The sequence below is a fragment of the Carlito syrichta genome, unplaced genomic scaffold (genome assembly GCF_000164805.1).
Source record: "Carlito syrichta isolate Samal-C Ts95f unplaced genomic scaffold, Tarsius_syrichta-2.0.1 Scaffold302424, whole genome shotgun sequence".
Taxonomy (NCBI): Eukaryota; Metazoa; Chordata; class Mammalia; order Primates; family Tarsiidae; genus Carlito; species Carlito syrichta.
In genome coordinates, this window is record NW_007246520.1 from 24245 (window position 1) to 39186 (window position 14942).

The window sequence follows — 14942 nt, forward strand, 5'->3', positions numbered from 1 at the left end:
TTTGCTTTTGAGTATTGGTCATGAATTCATTGTCTAAGCCAATGTCCACAAGAGCATTTCCTAGGCTTTCTTCTAGGATTTTTATAGTTTAAGGTCTTATGTTTAAGTCATTAATCCATCTTGAATTAATTTTTGTATGTGGTGAAAGGCTGTCCTTTCCCCAGTGTTTGCTTTTGTCAGCTTTGTCAAAGATGAGATGGTCATATGAGAGCAGTTTTATTTCTGGATCTCAATTCTGTTCCATTGGGCTATGTTTACTTTTGTACCAGTACCATGCTGTTTTTGTTACTGTTGACTTGTAGTAAAGTTTCAAGTCTGACAATGTGATGCCTCCAGCTTTGTTCTTTTTGCTTAGGACTGATTTGCCTATTTGCACTGTTTTTGGTGCCATATGAATTAAAGTATTATCTTTTCTAGATCTGTAAAAATGATACTGGTAATTTGTAGGGACTGCATTGAAACTGTATATTTAGGCAGTATGAACATTTTAACATGACATGTAATGTTTTTCTATTTGTTTGTTTCATCTTTATTTCAGTAGTGTTTTGTAGTTCTTTTGTAGAGGTCTTTACTCTCTTTAGTTAAGATGTATTCTGAGGTATTTTAATTTTTTTTGTGGCTACTGTGAATGGGATTTTGTTCTTGATTTGGGTCTTAGCTTATATGGTGTTGCTGTAGGGAAATGCAACTGATTTTTGAACATTGATTTTATAACTTGAGACTTTACTGAAGTTGCTTATGAATGCTAGGTGTCTTCTGGTGGAAACTTTAGGGTTTTCTAAATATAGAGTCATATGATTTGTGAAGAGAGATAATTTAATATCCTCTTTACCTATTTGGATGCCTTTTATTGCTTACTCTTGCCTAATTGCTCTGGGTAGAACTTCCAGTACTATGTTGAATAGGAGTGGTGAGAGTGGGCATCCTTGTCTTGTTCCAGTTATTTTTTTTTTTTTGAGTTGGGGTTTCACTCTGTCACCCAGGCTGTAGTACAGTGACACAATCATGGTTCACCACAGATTCAACTTCCTGGACTGAAACAATCCTTCTGCCTCAGCTTCCCAAGTAGCTGGGACTATAAGTACAAGCCACCATGGTCAGCTAATTTTTACATTTTTTTTAGGTCTCACTATGTGCCTAGGCTTGTCTTATACTCCTGGACTCAAGAAATCCTCTTGCCTCAGCCTCTCAAAGTGGTGGGATTACAGCCATGATCCACCACACCTAGCTAGTTCCAGTTCTTCAGGGGAATGTTTCCAACTTCTGTCTGTTAAGTATGATGTTGTATTTTTTTCTTGAAATTACTTATTTGTAATAGAAACCAGGCATTTTGTCCTAAAGAGCTTCCCACAGCTTGGATTTTGCTGCTTGTGGTGATATTTAACATGTTCCTTTGCTGCTGCTGTCATCACCGCCCTTCCTCCTCTCCTCTTCCTCCTCCTTCCTCTCTTTGTTTAACAAGAATACTTTATTGGAGGTATTTTGTTTCTCCATCAGGAAAGCTCATTATGTCTGGGGGTCCCTTTGTGTGTATGTGATGTTAGCAGATGTTGATAATAAATGCCTAAATTTATTAATTCATTAGGTGTTACAAAATGGATAACCAGGAATACTTTTATAAAGAATTGGACTGGCCAGGCTTGGTGGCTCAGCCTGTAATCTCAGCACTTTGGGAGGCCGAGGCGAGCGGATTGCCTGAGCCCGTGGGTTTGAGACCAGCTCAGGCAACTCGGCGAGACCTCGTCTCTACAATAAATCAAAAATTAGCCAGGAATGGTAGTGCATGCCTGTGATTCCAGCTACTTGGAAGGATGAGGTAGAAGGATCACTGGAGCCCAGCAGGTCGATGCTGGGATGGCCATGAATGCGCCACTGCAGTCTAGCCTGGGTGATGGAGTGAGACTCCAATTCAAAAAAAAAAGAAAAAAGAAAAAAGAAAAAAGAATTGAACTTCCCTATATCTATTGTTTGCTTATCAAGCAGTTAAGTTTCTACAGGAAAAGCAAAATGTTTGCTTTTGTCCCCTATTTACCAGTTTTCATTCAGTGAATAATGAATGGTTCACTGGTATTCTCCAAAATGACCAATAAATTATATTTGAGTATCATTATTAATTCATGGACTTAAATATATTTAGTGTGTTTTAATACATTATAGCTGTTCTTCTTATTGATTCTCAAATTTTTCCATCCCTTTCAAGTTGGCTTCTCCTTTTTGACATGACTTCCTTGCTTTCTGGTGTGACAAGAGACCTCAGACTCATTTCGTATATTCCCTGCCTAATGCTTGGAATCAACCATTCCTCCAAGAAGACCCTAGGTTCTTTTATTTATTGGTTTTTAAATTTGCAAGTTAGTACTCAATGTATAGCAAGCTTTCATGTATTATTTGATAAAAATGTACTAAAAAGAACAAAGGTTACAAATCAGGGCACTTTAGAGCAGGTTCTTATAATTTCCTTGTATTTAGCACAGGAATAACCTCTATGACACTCCGGAAAGGAGAAATATTGAGGTCATAGGTTAATAAACATTCAAATGCTGATTTTTTAATCAAAATTTATTTATTTCTTAGTATTCTTTCTCTTTGTTAGGCACACATAATTTGTGTGGTGCTATGAGATCTGAGTCTGTTCTCTAGAATGTCTATGATGAGTAAGTTCATATACAGAAGTGAATTTGAATTTCAAAACTTTGTCTCTTTCAAGAGCCACATTTGAGTGAGGAAAAATCTATCATCTCTCAGTTGGTAGAGAACTATATATGTCACTTAGTCATAAACTAAGCGTTAACATCTGCTAACCACTCCCAGACTTCTATCTTCTACCCAGGCAGCCTTTTGCTTAACACTGATGCTTACTAGATGTCTCCACTTGAATGTCTCACAGGCAATTCAAATGCAAGATGTCCATAATGAAACTTGTCCATTTCCATTCCCACACTTGTTTTCTTCTCTTGTATTTCAGTGAATGAAATATTGTTGGCCAGGTACTGTTTTAAACCATGGTGATTCAGTAATTTACAGGACAGACAAGTTCCCTGCTCTTTTTAGAGTTTGGAGAGATAGACAGTTAACAAATAAATAGAAACATGAGTACATAAGGAAACTACCAGCTAGAGGCAAGTGATATATGGGGAACCAAATAGGGTAGTGTGATATACAGTTACAAGGTTGGAATAATTGGGCAAGTTCTTTCTAAGAGGTCACATTTAAGCTGTTAACTGAAGGATGGTAAATAGCCAATAAAGCAAATTATTAGGAAAAAGTCCTTCCAGACAGAAGGATCAGAAAGTACAAAGCACTGAGATAGAAGAGTTTTGCTTTTTCCAGGTACAGGATATATCTTGTGGATAAACTAGGGAAAGTGGTCGATGGAGTTGGAAAGATAGAGGCCAGACCATATACCACCTTGTAAGTCCTGGTAAGGAGTTTGTATTTTATTCTAAATGCACTGGGAGGTCATCAGAGAGTATAAGGCAATTGAGTTATACAACTGATTTATAGTTTTAAGCAATTACTTTAACTGCTATGTGAACCAGAGGTGAATTTACCATAAAACTCGAAGATCCCTTCTAAGGATCTGAGGGAATCCTAACAATGTGTTACCATGGTTATGTGTTTTTGTAATATTTTCAGAAGTCAGATGTTTTAACTGCAATGAGTTAACACTGCCATCTGTTTCCATTCCACCTTTCCTTTCATCATATTTCCCCTCATATTGAGTGGGTCTTGGACTGAATGTGAGAATTTGGGGGATCTGGCTAATGGATAGTTGATGGAGATGCATTGAATTTGGGTTTACTGAGATATTATTTCTGAGATATAAAATCATTGTTGTGTATAGTTAGGTTATTAACAGGGTAGGAATCTCTTCCAGGTATATTCCTACTATCCATTCTGACTAAACTGTGGGGTCAAGTTTGTGCTGCAATGACAAATGTTCCTGTGTTTCCTGGAATAGAAAGCATGTGGTTAGTGGAGGAAAAACAAAGCTTGAAATGTAAAGAGCTAGAAGCTAATCTTTTGAAAGGTTTCAATCACTAGATATGTAAAATATTATGTGGAGAGTTAGTTCTTATCAATGTCTAAACAAAGAATAAATTCTGGCCTGACAAATAAAACCAATAATGCAGCATAAATGATTAGAAATATATCATAAACAGTGGCTGACCATATGCACAAGAATGCAACAGAACTCCTAGTTATTACCATATACAAAATCAACTCTAAATGGATTAAAGACCTAAATGTAAAACCTCAAACTATAAGAATCTTAGAAAAAGCAAGACACACCCTTACAGAAACTGGAATAGGCAACCAATTCCTTATCAAAACCTCAAAATCCCATGCCATAAGAGATAAGATAGATAAGTGGAATCTCATCAAACTGAAAAGCTTCTGCAAGCAAAAGAAACCATCAAGAGAGTGGGAAGACAGCCTACAGAATGGGAGAAAATATTTGCCAACTATATATCTGACAAAGGCCTAACATCCAAGATCTACAAGGAACTCAAACATGCCAAAAGGAAAAAAACAAACAGCCTCATTGAAAAGAGGGCAAAAGACATGAATAGGCACTTCTCAAAAGAAGACGTAGGAGCAGCCAACAGACACATGAAAAAATCCTCAGCATCACTAATCATCAGAGAAATGCAAATCAAAACCACATTGAGATACCACTTAACTCCAATAAGAATGGCCATCATTAATAAAACAAACAACAGCAAATGCTGGCGAGGATGTAGAGAAAAAGGAATGCTTCTACACTGCTGGTGGGAGTACCAATTAGTTGGAAAACTATGTGGCGATTTCTAAAAGAACTAGAAATTGACCTTCCATACAACCCAGCAATCTCGCTTCTGGGAATATACTTGGAGGAACTAAAATCATTCTACAAAAAAGATACCTGCACACATATGTTTATTTGAGCATTATTCACAATAGCAAAAACATGGAACCAACCATGCTGCCCATTAAAAGTGGACTGGATGAAAAAAAATGTGGTACATATATACTATGGAATATTATGCAGCCACAAAGAAGGACAAAACTATGGACTTCGCAGCAACTTGCATGGATTTAGAGTCTATCATACTCATAGTGATCTATCACAAGCAAAGAACTGAGTACCACATCTTCTTACTCAAAAGTGGACCCTGAACATCTATCATAATACTACAAGAAAGGGATTGGTAGTAGCGGGACACTGCCAGGTGTGTGTGGGACCACATAACATCAATAAAGGTGCCTGATTCTAATCCAGGTGAAGTGAGGTCTAATGGGAGGCCCAAACTTCACCTGTATATAAATCACTTATATACCCAATCCTGATTTGTAACCCACATCTTTAAATTTTTTTTTTTTATTTTAAGGATGTGAGGTACAATTCAGGGTTAGGTATATAAATGTCCATTGTGCAGGTACCCTTGTTGATGAGGTGTGCCCCAATCCTCTGCTGGTAGTTTACCACTACCGCCAAACCCTTTCATATAGTATTATCATAATTGTTCTGCTTATGAGTGAGAACATGTGGTACTTAGTTCTTTGTTCTTTTTTATAAGGCCCAAACCTGTAGCAGTACTACAAGCAATGACTATGTATATGAAGTCTCACATTTTATATGTCCCAGTGTATTGTACTGTGTTTTGATATATATGATTCATGTTGTACAAATGAAGTTTGACAGTTCTGCATGGAGTTGTGTGCAAAATTGCCACCAGTGCAACAAAATGGCTTGAAGAAACAAATGTTCCAATGGCAAAATACCTATATATCTTCACCGGTATGTCAACATATGGAATATGAGTACTCTCACAAAAAATGGACAATTAGGTAGCTCAATATAATTCAGTAGCATATGATTTGCTTTTGTGAATATATCAATTTCATATTAATTTGTATATTTTTATTCAGAAATATTGGCTTACCAAAATTTGAAGATGACAGGGAGAAAGTATCCTAGTAGAAGCCAAAAACAAGAACTGAAAGAAATAAGACTGGCAGATGCTTCAACATGTTAAAAACTAATTAGATCACAATAGACACTAAATACTCTGAAAATAAAGATCATGACATTAAGGAAAATAACTATTATAGCCAAGAAAATATAGATAATGGAAATGACAATAGAAGAAAGGAAAGACAATTATAATCATCAGACACACCTCAAAAGAACTGAAAAAGCAGAAGATGAAGGTAATAATAAAATAAAACACAATTTGTAGGGTCAACAGAGCACATATGAAGGTTAGGATTTACTGACTTCAATAAGAAATATGATCTTTCATTATGGCTTATTATGATGAACAATAATTTCATTCAACATAGTTTACTGAAAGACAGATTTTCCCCAAATCATCATACCAATAGTATTTACACAGAATCAAACAGAATATAAAATGGACACTATAAATGGCTAAATTAAGTGCTAGTATATCCTCATTTGTCTATCCCAAGATGGAAGATTGTTGTTTTGTTTATAAGCTCTTATCAGCAAAACATACAGGGTAAATATATTAAGTTATAAAGACTCCACAAAGCGCCAGAAGGCCACGCTTACTTGGAATACCTGAAAATCAAACAAAAAACACTAAGTTAATGTCTTAAAGAGCAGATAATAAAAGATATTCAGCATTATTTTGGATTTCTAGGAAACAGTAGTTTCAGTTACTATATTTTTATTAAGTATTTATTCATTTTTAATTTAATTAATTGATTTTTTTTAGAGACAGGGTCTTGCTCTGTCACCCAGGCTAGAGTGCAGCGGCCCAATCTCGGTTCATTGTAACCTCAAGCTCCCAGGCTCAAGTGATCCTCTTGTCCCAGTCTCCCGAGTACTGTAGCTGGGACTACAGGCGTGCATCACCATGCCCGTCTATTTTTTTTTTCTTTGTAGAGGCAGGGTCTTGCTATGTTCCCCAGGATAGTCTTGACCTTCCAGCCTCAAGTGATCCTCCTGCCTCAACCTCTCAAAGTGCTAAGATTATAGGTGGGAGCCACTGTACCCAGCAGTTATTACATTTTTAAGTGAAAGAGGTTTTCCTTTCAAAGGTTACAATGAAAAGTGACATTGTTCAAAAAACAGAAATCTCCTGGGAGTCATTAAACAAATTGCTGAATTTGATCAATTACCACACAAACACTTGGAAAAATATAAAATTAATAAACAGATTTAACTTATGTATTAAAACTAGTTTACAAAGAATCAATGAAATCAATGAGAAAATGAAGTAGGAAATTAAATTAATAAGCCAGGCACCAAATACTACCCCATTATTGTAGATTCTACAGTGAATGTGACAAACACCATCCAGTTGATGTTTATTGGGCACTACCGTTATTTTAACATTTTTAGTAACTGAAAACCATCCATCAGTGACTTCATTCAACACACTGAAACAAGGCCTTGAATGGTTGTGAACTGCGTTGAATAACATTTGCAGGCAGTAAGACAATGTAGCTATTAGAAAAGGCTAGAACAAAGAGCTGCAAGCACTCTTTTTAAATTTTTATTTAATTTATTTATTATAAAGATGTGGGGTGCAATTCAGGGTTAGGTATACAAACACTGATCATGCAGGTACCCTTGTTGATGAGGTATGCCCCTCCCTCCCCTAGCAGTTTCCCTCAACTGCCAGTCCCCTTTCCCTGACAGTTTTCTGCTACTGCCACTCGCTTTTTTATAGCATTATAATTGTTCAAGGTCACCTCCTGAGTGAGAACATATGGAACTCTGTTTTTTGTTTCTGTGATAAATCACTGAGTATGATCGATTACAAATCCATCCAATTAAAGAGCTGCAAGTACTCTTTACAGACATTAAGAAGTATGCAGAGTATTGCGGCTTCTTCTCTTACTAATTGTAAAAATAGCTGCCTACACAATACTTGAAGTTTTTACTACTTTGGCATATTTTCATAATTATATGTCTTCTTTTCTGGCTTATTTCATAGATGAAGTAGTTTACACATGCCAACTTGGATTCTTCTTTTACGAATCTAAATGTAATAAGATGGTCTGCCCATAGCCTGGCAACATGAATACAGTGACATTTTAAGGACTCTAAAATATATTTGTGAAGACTTGGGGAAAAAAAAAACCCAACAAAAACAAGATACAAAAATGATTCAAAAGGCTGATAAAGCACAAATGCCATTTAGCTGCCATTTGGAAAGATATTGTGGAATATCTTGGCAAAACAAGTGAGAAAATTCTGTATCCTGATATAGGTGTATTTTTAGGGTGCTGTATTAGTTTTCTACTGTAGCTATAACAAATGACCACAAAAGTAGTGGCTTAAAACAACACAAACAACAAAATCTTATAGCTCTGGAGGTGAAAAATCTGAAATCAGTTTCACTGGGTTAAATTCAAGGTATTGGCAGGCTTCTGGAAGCTCTAGGGAAGAAATCATTTCTTGCATTCTCCAGCTTAAGGGCTACTTGCTTTTCTTATCTCATGGCTCCTTCCTCCATCTTCAAAGCCAGCAGCATTGCATTGTCAAATCTCTCTCTGACTACTACCCCTGCTTCCATCATCACATATCCTTCCTCTGACTCTGAGTCTTCTGGCTTTCTCTTATAAAAACTTTTGTGATTACATTGTGCTGACCCAGATAATCCAGGCACATTTTCCCATCTCAGGATCCTTAACTTATTCATATTTACAAGGTCCTTTATGTCATGTAAATGAACATATTCATAGGTTTCTGGGATTAGGATGTGGTTGTATTGGCGGTGGGGGGATTATTTGTCTACCACATTCTGCCCTCTGACCCCCACAGATTCACATTCATCCCACATACAAAACACCATCCCCCGTCCCTCAACATCTCATCCCCGTTAAAATATCAATTTAAGTTCAAAATCTCATCAAAGTCTTATCAGTGCAAAAGTGCCAAGTAGCCTATAAATCATGTAAATTAGGCATGGATGAGGCTCTGGATATGATCCATCCCATGGCAAAATTCTTCATTTGTGAAACTGTGAAAACAGATAACAGATTATCTGCTCTGGAAATACAATGGTGAGATGAACAGGATACTTGCTCAAGATGAAATATTCTTGCTCAAAAGGGGAAAAGATAGAAAAGGAGAGTCACCAGTTCTAAGCAGTTTCAAGGCCTGGGAATAATTCTCTGGGCCTGAGGCTCTGCCTTCAGAGTTACCCTTCCCTTTTCATGAAGAGTATAGCATGTATTTGCAGCTGTGAAGTTTTATTAGGCTATTTCCTGCCTGTAGAATTTTCAGTCTGTAGTGGTGTTAGGAAGTTAATGAAAAAATACCACATTGTTTTTTTGAGTTTTGTAATGCTAGTGGTACTTATGAGTCTTTAAAAATGTACAATTTGTTGTAATTTCTTTTCTCATTCTAAATAAATATTTCTTCTTATCCAACTTTGTATTCATAATTTTGTATTATTTTATATTCCTCTTCTTAAAGAGGGCCCCAAAATTGTTGCCCTTCGTGCTCCATAAAACCTAGATCCACCACCGGTGTAGATCAGTAGATTTCATTTTTTCTAATTCAACACCCTTGCTAGTAAAACAATGTTGAACAAGCAGTGTATGTGTGTGTATTTCATGTTTATGAATTGCATGCATGCACTATTATACTAATTTAATATGTATATCACGCTATCATAATAAGCATATATACAATATAAATTAAAGAAAATAAGATAAAGAGAAAATAAGAAGTGTTAAAAAATGTCTTGTCAATTCATAAGATCACAAGTTACTTTATTTTATTTTTTATTTTATTTTTAAAATGTGGGGTACAAATGAGGGTTAGGTACATACGTGGTCATCATACAGGTAAAGTGTGGATACCCTTATTGATGTTATGTAACCCTCCTCCCCTGGCAGATCACAAATTATTATCTCAAGAAAATAATAGATTTGGGGAGATATTTATCATTAATAATGTGGGATATAGATCCACAAATATTTTTTATATTCTTGATTACTTTGATTTTGGGGGGCTGACATTGATTAGATTATTCATTGTGATTGATGAAGAATTTGTCCTTAGAGTAAAAGAAATGTCAGTCTTGCCATTTTTTAAATTATTGGATTGTGCTTGTATCAGTATTAGAATTATTTTCAATTTGCAGTTATTTTCAATTTGCATAATTGTTTTGAAATAGTTTCTTTGAAAGAATTCTATTCAAGCTGCTAGGCCATGCTGTAAGAACTGATTTATGTAAAACTAGATAATATAATTTGAAAACCTAGGGAGTCACAGGTAAACATTTCACGGCAACCTTCCGAAAGAGAATGAAGAGATGAGGCTGCCATTCAGACTCCCTCTGCCTTGTGGAACTCTTGCTTTTCTCTCTGGAGATCTCATGACTGTGATATATGTGAACTGAGAGAGGGCATTACTGCCAAGATGTACATTGACAAGAATGTAATAAAAGAGAGCTTAATGTACCTATCACCCTGAATTTGCATATGTTAATAGTTTGTCATATTTGCTTTGAATATTTTTATTGAGGAGGTAAAATATTATAGATACAGTTAAAGTCCACTTGTGCTTCTTCCTAACTGTTCTCTTCACTTGCATAGGATCCACATCTTGAAGTTGGTGGGCATTCTTCTCATTCATTTTCATATATATAATTTCATTTCATATGTATATTCATAGCCAAAATCTAGTATTGTTATGGGTGTTTTTTTTTTTTTTTTTTTTTTTGAGTTGGAGTCTCACTCTGTCACCCAGACTGGAGTGCAGTGGCCACTCCAGGCCACCACAGCTTCGACCCGCTGGGCTCCGGTGATCCTCCCGCCTCAGCCTTCCGAGTAGCTGGAAGTACAGGTGCGCGCTACCACGCTCGGCTGATTTTTTGATTTATTGTAGAGATGAGGTTTCACCAAGTTACCCAGGCGGGTCTCGAACCCACGGGCTCAGGCAATCCACTCACCTCAGCCTCCCAAGGCGCGGGATTACAGACTGAGCCACCGAGCCCGGCTTGTTATGGGTGTTTTTAACTTTATATAAGTATAAAGTTAAAATACTAATATAAATAAATAAATCTATCATCCTATACTTACAATTTTATAACTTCCTCACAATTATGTTTTTGAGATTCACCCATGTTAATACTTGTAACTCTTCCTTCATTTTAACACCTGTATATTATTACATTTTGTCTATTCATTTACCTCTTCTTGAATATTTAAGTTGTTTTCAGTTTTTCACCATTTCAAACACAGCTGCAATAGACATTTTTTCTCAGCATATGTGTAAGAGATTTTCTAGGGCAGCATTTCTCAAACTTTTATTTTTTATTTTTTAATTTTTAAGTTGGAGTCTTACTCCGTCACCCAGGCTGAAGTGCAGTGACACACTCACGGCCACCCCAGTGTCGACCCGCTGGGTTCCCACAATATGTCCCCCTCAGCCTTCCAAGTAGCCAGAATTACGGGCGCATGGTACCATGCCTAGCTAAGTTTTGATTTATTGTAGAAGCAAGGTCTCGCCAAGTTGCCCGGGCTGGTCTCGAACTGGCAGACTCAGGCAATCCACTCCCCTTGGCCTCCCAAAGTGCTGAGTCACTGAGCCTGGTCCATTTCTCAAGCTTTTAAATTTTCCTCTTAAAAATTATTGAGGCCCGTTAAGAGATTTTGTTTATGTGAGTTAAATCTGTTAGTATTTATTGTGTTAGAAATTAAAATTGAGAAATTTAAAAATAATTAATACCTTATTTGAAAGTGATAATATATCAATTATAAGTTAGCACAAATTATTTTATCAAAGTAGCTAGGTTTTTCAAAACAAAACCATTTAGTGAGAGAAAAATATTGACTTAAATTTTTGCAAATTTCTTTGATTTTTGGTTTAATAGATGAGAACTGAATTCGCTTATCTGCTTCTGCATTCATTCTGCTGTGATATGTTGTTCTCAGTGAAATATAGAAAGAAAATTCTCTCTCATACATATATATACTTGGGAAAGACAGATGTTTTTATATTAGCTTTTTCAGGTAATTGTGAATAATTTTTTGATAATATACCAAAGTCGGACAAGCAGGAGTTTCTTAGAAATTAGTTCCAATATGATAACTGAAACCATATCAATGGACTCTTTGTGTTTTCATGCATGAAAAATCCATTAGTTTGTCCTCACTTGGGATGGATTTTTAACCCATGCATGATTTTGTAGCATCGTGTGTTGATCATTTGAAAAATATTGCTTCACTGAATTATATAGATCTTCCAAATATTGACATATTTCATGATACAATAAAAATCACATTTGTTACTATCATCATTGATCTTTTAAAAAATTTAAAAATTTGTATTTTTTAATTTTAGATTTAGGAGTACACACGCATATTTGTTACATGGACATATTGTGTGTGGTGGTGGAGATTGGGTCTCAGGCTCACCACTGATCTTATAAGGAAAGTATTTATGTTTTAGAAATTTGTAAGGCTCATGGTAGCAGATACAAGTTTTCTAAAATTCTAATTTTTACTTGAAAACTTGAATTTTATAATTGGCAAAAAATGCTGTCAGTTGTTTTCCTTGAAGTGACAGGCTCACTTTGTTAATTTTAGAGAAACATCTGCCAAAAATCCAAGTCTGAATAACCAAAGTTTGTCTGTCAGTAATTCTTTTAACTAAAAATGGTGTTTCATGAAAAGAGTTACTTTTAAATTGCACAAGTATTTGTCTTTGAGGCAATTGTTATACTCTAGAAAGTGGCAGAAATGCTTTATGCATATTTTCCATTTTGTCATACAAAATATTGAAAAGTTATGCACTTGAGGGTCAATATTTATAACATTAAGAATTTTCACTGCTCCCTCTAAGACATTCTTAAGTGCAACTGGCATTTTTAATAAAACTGCCTATGGTGGTAACAAACACAATGATTACTGGTACCATTTGGTGCCATTGCTTCAGTATGTACACCAGTGGTCTTACCCAACTGTACTAGTTTCCTAGGGCCACTGTTATAAATTATTTCAAATTTGATGGTTTAAAACAACAGACATTTATCTTCTTTGTCCTTTTCTTTCCTTTTTATTGAGATTTAGGTGGTTTATTTTGCAGCAAAAGCTAACTGATATGGCCTGTAAAACCAACAGAACTTGAGGGATTGGATGTAACAAATTTGTGAGAACATAAAGTGAGGCTCACCTATTTCAAGATCGTTAGCTTAATACATGCTCAGGGCTGTATTTAGGTGTATCTTTTTTGGTGGTTTCTTGCCACATGCGTCTCAACAATTTATGGCTTCTTTTTCTAGAGCTGAACGAGATAGGTCATGTTCATGGAAAAAAGAATTCATCGTTCAGTCTTTGTCACTCTCACTCTTTTTCTGGCAGTCTAATCAGATTCCAGCAGAGCGTTTGAGCCAAGTGGTCCTCAGGTCCCTCAGCAGGGGCCTTCAAGTCCCAACACTTCACATATACTTGTTAGTGTTGAAGTCAATTTTCACTTTGACTGTCAAGATGGAATTTCACTAAAGGGATGAGAAATGTGGGGCCAGGGATTTTCTTGATCTTGACTGATGATTTAAAACAAATTAATTCTGATAAAATATTTAGCTTTTTTATTTTAAAGATGTGGGGTATAATTCAGGGTTACTCATACAAACGTTGATTATACAGGCACCCTTTTTGATGAGGTGTGCTCCTCCCTCCCCTGGCAGTTTCCCTCAACTGCCAATCCCTTTCTTATAGTATTATGATAATTGTTCAAGGTCCGCTTATGAGTGAGAACATATGATTGTTCTTTGTTTCTGTGATAGATCACTGAGTATGGTAGACTCTAAATCCATCCAAGTTGCTGTGAAGTCCATCTGTTTGTCCTTCTTTATGGCTGCATAATATTCCATTGTGTATATGTACCACATTTGTTTAATCCAGTCTAGCTTTGATGGGCAGCATAGTTGGTTCCATGATTTTGCTATTGTGAATAGAGCTGCAACAAACATACATGTGCAGATATCTTTTTTGTAGAATGATTTGAGTTCCTCTGGGTATATTCCCAATAGGGGAATTGCTGGATCATAGGGAAGGTCAATTTCTAGTTCTTTCAGAAATCGCCACACTGTCTTCCAAAGAGGTTACACTAGTTTGCATTGCCACCAGCAGTGCAGAAGTGTTCCTTTTTCTCCGCATCCTCACCGGCATCTGCTGTTTGTTTTATTAATGATGGTCATTCTTACTGGGATTAGGTGGTATCTCAATGTGGTTTTGATTTGCATTTCTCTGATGATGAGTGAGGCTGAGCACGTTTTCATGTGTCCGTTGGCTGCCCATATATCTTCTTTGGGAAGGGTCTATTCATGTCTTTTGCTCACTTTTTAAAGGGGCTGTTTGTTTTTTTCCTTTCAGCGTTTTTGAGTTCCTTGTAGATCCTAGATGTTAGGCCTTTGTCAGATATATAGTTGGCAAATATTTTTTCCCATTCTGTGGGCTGTCTCCCTGCTCTATTGATGGTTTCTTTGGCTTTGCAGAAGCTCATCAGTTTGATGAGGTCGCACTTGTCTATCTTATTTCTTAAGGTATTGGCCTTTAGGGTTCTGAATAGGAATTGGTTCCCAGTTCCAATTTCCATAAGGGTGTCTCTTGCGTTTTCTAAGATTCTTATAGTTTGAGGTTTTACATTTAGGTCTTTGATCCATTTAGAGTTAATTTTTGTGTATGGTGATAGGTAGGGATCCTGTTTCAATCTTCTCCAATGATCACCCAGTTTTCCCAGCACCATTTACTGAATAGGTTCTCCTCTCCTCAGTGGTTGTTGTTGGAGGCTTATTAAAAGATGAGTTGGTTGAGAAATTGAGACTTTGCTTCTGGAATCTCTATCCAGTTCCATTGGTGTACATGCCTGTTCTTGTACCAAAACCAGGCTGTTTTGATTACTGTAGACTTATAGTAAAGTTTGAAGTCTGGAAGTGTGATACCTCCTGCTTTGTTTCTTTTTCTAA